This window comes from Pan paniscus, chromosome 6 (assembly GCF_029289425.2).
Source record: "Pan paniscus chromosome 6, NHGRI_mPanPan1-v2.0_pri, whole genome shotgun sequence".
Lineage (NCBI taxonomy): Eukaryota > Metazoa > Chordata > Mammalia > Primates > Hominidae > Pan > Pan paniscus.
The window spans coordinates 109654594-109660593 of record NC_073255.2 but is presented as its reverse complement, the minus strand read 5'-3'; positions in this window follow the sequence as shown (position 1 = coordinate 109660593).

The window sequence follows — 6000 nt, the reverse complement described above, 5'->3', positions numbered from 1 at the left end:
AGAGGACTAAATAAACTAAAACTCCATGCAGGGAAGAGTCCTTCTGAGGGTAGCTGAGATCACTGGCAGTTTTCTTCCATGAGAGTGTTTTCTCAGTCTTATATTAGAGATTATAGGCTGAGGATCAGTTTAGCCTAGGTGGAGGGCCTGTAGTGGAAGAAAGAGAATTCCATGGAGCTTTTGGTGACAAGTGCTGACACGATGGATTTGAATCCAATGGAGCCCAAAACACAAAACTGCTTTCCACATGAGACATTTACTGAGCACTGGGGACTGTGGAGTTTGTCTGTATAAAACATACACTTTAAAATAACTATTATAGAAAAGATGAACAAGGACAAAATGAGTTTTTTTATTCTTAATTGACATCATAACTGTACATATTTATGGGGTAAAGAGTGATATTTATATATATATATACACATACATATATACACACACATACACACATGCACACACACACATATATATAAAATCTGAATGATCAAATCAAGGTAAGGAGCATATTTACCACCTCAAACATTTATCATTTCTTTGTGTGGGGCACATTAAAATTCTCTCTTCTAGCTGTTTGAAAAATACAATAAATTATTGTAACTATAGTCACCCTGCAGTACTATAGACCACTAGAATGTATTCCTCCTTCCCAGCTGAATTTTTCTATTTGCTGACTTTTCCCTCTACTTCCTTCTCCCTACCCTTCTCAGCAATTTTACTTTCTACTTCTCTGATATCAACTTTTTTAGCTTCTTCACATGAGTGAGATCATGCTGTTTTGTCTTTCTGTGCCTGGCTTGTTTAAATTAACATAATGTCCTCTAGGCTCATCTATATTACTGCCAATGACAGGATTGTATTCATTTTTTATGGCTGAATTGTATTCCACTTTGTATATATACTACATTTTCTTCGTTCATCTGTTGGTGGACACTTAGGTTAATCACACGTCTTAGCTATTGTGAATAGTGCTGCAGTAATCATGGGAGTGCAGATAGATATCTCTTCACATAATGATTTCCTTTCCTCTGGATATATGCCTAGTAGTTGAATTGCAAGATCATATGGGAGTTCTGTTTTTAATTTTTTGAGGAAACTCCGTACTGTTTTCCATAATTGCTCTACTAATTACACTCCCCAAACAGTGTATAAGAGTTTCTTTCTCTTTGCATCCTCACCAGAATTTATTATTTTTTTGTCTTTTTGATAATAGCCATTCTACCTGGGGGAGATGATACCTCACTGTGGTTTTGATTTGCATTTACCTAATGATTAGTGATGTTGAGCATTTTTTATATAGTTCTTGTCATTTTTATGTCTTCTTTTAAGAATTGTCTGTTCAGATCAATTGCTTATTTTAGAATTGGTTTATTATTTTTTCTGTTGAGTTGTTTGAGTTCCTTGGATATTCTGGATATCATTCCCTTGAATGAATAGTTTGCAGATGTTTTCTTCTATTCTGCAGGTTGTTGCTTCACTCTGTCAGTTATTTCTTTTGCTATGCAGAAGCTTTTTAATTTGATATAATACTATATGTATATTTTTGCTTTCGTTGACTGTGATTTTGAGGTCTTTTCCATAAAATCTTTGCTCAGACCAATTTTCTGAAGTGTTTTCTCTACGTTTTCTTCTAGTAATTTCACAGTTTGTGATCTTACATTTAAGTCTTTAATTCATTTTGAGTCAATTTTTGTATTTGGTGAGAGATGGGGGGGGTCTAGTTCATTTTCCTAATATGGATATATAGTTTTTTCAGCACCGTTTATTGAAGATAACGTCCTTTTCCCAGTGGATGTTCTTGCTGCCTTTGTCAAAAATCAGTTGGCTGTAAACATGTGGATTTATTTCTGGGTTCTCTATTCTGTTTCATTGGTCTATGTGTCTGTTTTAATACGAATACCATGCTGCTTTTGTTACTATAGCTTTGTAGTATATTTTGAAGTCAGGTAGGGTGATGCCTCCAGCTTTGTTCTTTTGGCTCAGGATTTCATTGTGTATCCAGGGTCTTTTGTGGCTCTACATTCATTATAAGATTGTTTTATTTTATTTTGTTTTAAGTTCTGGGATACATGTGCAGGAGATGCAGGTTTGTTACATAGGTAAATGTGTGCCATGGTGGTTTGCTGCACCTATCAACCCATCACCTAGGTATTAATCCCAGCATACATCAACTATTTATCCTGTTGCTCTCCCTCTGCTCGCCCCCTGACAGGCCCCAATATGTGTTGTTCCCCTCCCTGTGTCCATGTGTTCTCATTGTTCAGCTCTCACTTATAAGCGACAACTATGCCATCTTTGGTTTTCTGTTCCTGTGTTAGTTTGCTGAGGATAGTGGCTTCCAGCTCCATCCATGTCCCTGCAAAGGACATGGTCTCATTCCTTTTTATGTCTTCATAGTATTCCATGTTGTATATGTACCACATTTTCTTTTTTTTTAAAGTATACTTTAAGTTCTGGGGTACATGTGCAGAAGGTGCAGCTTTGTGACATAGGTATACATGTGCCATGGTGGTTTGCTGCACCCATCAACCCGTTACCTACATTAGGTATTTCTCCTAATGCTATCCTTCCGCAGCACCCCCACCCGCCAACAGGGCCCAGTGTGTGATGTTCCTCTCCCTGGGTCCATGTGTTCTCCTTGTTCAACTCCCACTTATGAGTGAGAACATGTGGTGTTTGGTTTTCTGTTCTTGTGATAGTTTGCTGAGAATGATGGTTTCCAGCTTCATCCATGTCCCTGCAAAGGACATGAACTCATCCTTTTTTATGGCTACATAGTATTCCATGGTGTATATGTGCCACATTTTCTTTATCCAGTCTGTCATTGATGGGCATTTGGGTTGGTTCCAAGTTTTTGCTATTGTGAATAATGTCACAATAAACATACATGTGCATGTGTCTTTATAGTAGAATAATTTATAATCCTTTGGGTATATACCCAGTAATGGGATTGCTGGGTCAAATGGTATTTCTAGCTTTAGATTCTTGAGGAAATGCCACACTGTATTCCACAATGGTTGAACTAATTTACACTCCCACCAACAGTGTAAAAGCATTCCTATTTCTCCACATCCTCTTCAGCATCTGTTGTTTCCTGACTTTTTAATGATCACCATTCTAACTGGCGTGAGATGGTATCTCATTGTGGTTTTGATTTGCATTTCTCTAGTGACCAGTGATGATGAGCTTTTTTCATGTTTGTTGGCTGCATAAATGTCTTCTTTTGAGAAGTGTCTGTTCATATACTTTGCCCACTTTTTGATGGTGTTGTTTGTTTTCTTCTTGTAAATTTGTTTAAGTCCTTTGTAGATTCTGGATATTAGCTTTTTGTCAGATGGATAGATTGCAAAAATTTTCTCCCATTCTGTAGGTGGCTTGTTCACTCTGATGATAGTTTCTTTTGCTGTGCAGAAGCTCTTTAGTTTAATTAGAACTCATTTGTCAATTTTTGCTTTTGTTGCCATTGCTTTTGGTGATGAGGTCTTTGCCATGCCTATGGCTTGAATGGTATTGTCCAGGTTTTCTTCTAGGATTTTTATGGTTTTAGGTCTTACGTTTAAGTCTTTAATCCATCTTGAGTTGATTTTTGTATAAGGTATAAGGAAGGGGTCCAGTTTCAGTTTTCTGCATATGGCTAGGCCAGTTTTCCCAACAGCATTTATTAAATAGGGAATCTTTTCCCCATTGCTTGTTTGTGTCAGGTTTGTCAAAGACCAGATGGTTGTAGATGTGTGGTGTTATTTCTGAGGGCTCTGTTCTGTTCCATTGGTCTATATCTCTGTTTTGGTACCAGTGCCATGCTGTTTTGGTTACTGTAGCCTTGTAGTATAGTTTGAAGTCAGGTAGCATGATGCCTCCAGCTTTGTTCTTTTTGCTTAGGATTGTCTTGGCATTGCAGGCTCTGTTTTGGTTCCATATGAAGTTTAAAGTAGTTTTTTTCAATTCTGTGAAGAAAGTCATTGGTAGCTTGATGGGGATAGCATTGAATCTATAAATTACTTTGGAGAGTATGGCCATTTTCATGACATTGATTCTTCCTGTTCATGAGCATGGAATGTTTTTCCATTTGTTTGTGTCCTCTGTTATTTCCTTGAGCAGTGTTTTGTAGGTCTCCTGGAAAAGGTCCTTCACATCCCTTGTAAGTTGGATTCCTAGGTATTTTGTTCTCTTAGTAGCAATTGTGAATGGGAGTTCACTCATCATTTGGCTCTCTGTTTGTTTGTTATTGGTGTATAGGAATACTTGTGATTTTTGCACATTGATTTTGTATCTTGAGACTTTGCTGAAGTTGCTTATCAGCCTAAGGAGATTTTGGGCTGAGACGATGGGGTTTTCTAAATATACAATCATGTCATCTACAAACAGAGACAATTTGACTTCCTCTCTTCCTATTTGAGTACGCTTTATTTCTTTCTCTTGCCTGATTACCCTGGCCAGAACTTCCAACACTGTGTTGAATAGGAGTGGTGAGAGAGGGCATCCCTGTCTTGTGCCAGTTTTCAAAGGGAATGCTTCCAGTTTTTGCCCATTCAGTATGATATTGGCTGTGGGTTTGTCATAAATAGCTGTTATTATTTTGAGATACGTTCCATTAATACCTAGTTTTTTGAGAGTTTTTAGCATGAAGGGGTGTTGAATTTTGTCAAAGGCCTTTTCTGCATCTATTGAGGTAATCATGTGGTTTTTGTCATTGGTTCTGTTCATGTGATGGATTATGTTTATTGATTTGCGTATGTTGAACCAGTCTTGTATCCTAGGGGTGAAGATGACTTGATTGTGCTTCTGGATTTTTGATATGCTGCTGGATTCAGTTTACCAGTATTTTATTGAGGATTTTCACATCGATGTTCGTCGGAGATATTGGCCTGAAATTTTCCTTTTTTGTTGTATCTTTGCCATGTTTTGGTATCAGGATGATGCTGGCCTCATAAAATGAGTTAGGGAGGATTCCCTCTTTTTCTATTGATTGGAATAGTTTCAGAAGGAACGGTACCAGCTCCTCTTTGTACTCTGGTAGAATTCTGCTGTGAATCCATCTGGTCCTGGACTTTTTTTGTTTGGTAGGCTATTAATTACTGCCTCAATTTCAGAACTTGTTGTCTATTCAGGAACTCGACTTCTTCCTGGTTTAGACTCAGGAGGGTGTATGTGTCCAAGAATTTGTCCCTTTCTTCTAGATTTTCTAGTGTATTTGCATAGGGCTGTTTATAGTATTCTCTGATGGTAGTTTGTATTTCTGTGGGATCAGTGGTGATATCCTCTATATTATTTTTTATTGCATCTATTTGATTCTTCTCTTTTTTCTTCGTTATTAGTCTGGCTATCTATTTTGTTGATCTTTTCAGAAAACCAGCTCCTGGATTCATTGACTTTTTGAAAGGCTTTTCATGTCTCTATCTCCTTCAGTTCTGCTCTGATCTTAGTTATTTCTTGTCGTCTGCTAGCTTTTGAATTTGTTTGCTCTTGCTTCTCTAGTTCTTTTAATTGTGATGTTAGGGTGTCAATTTTAGATCTTTCCTGCTTTCTCTTGTGGGCATTTAGTGCTATAAATTTCCCTCTATGCATTGCTTTAAATGTGTCCCAGAGATTCTGGTCTTTGTTCTCATTGGTTTCAAAGAACATCTTTATTTCTGCCTTCATTTTGTTATGTACCAAGTAGTCATTCAGGAGCAGGTTGTTCAGTTTCCATGTAGTTGTGTGGTTTTGAGTGAGTTTCTTAATCCTGAGTTCTAGTTTGATTGCACTGTGGTCTGAGAGACTCTTTGTTAGGATTTCTATTCTGTTGCATTTGCTGGGGAGTGTTTTACTTCCAATCATGTGGTCAATTTTAGAATAAGTTTGATGTGGTGCTGAGAAGAATGTATATTCTGTTAATTTGGGGTGGAAAGTTCTGTAGATGTCTATTAGGTCTGCTTGGTCTAGAGCTGAGTTCAAGTCCTGAATATCCTTGTTAATTTTCTGTCTTGTTGATCTGTCTAATATTGACAGTGGAGTGTTAAAGTC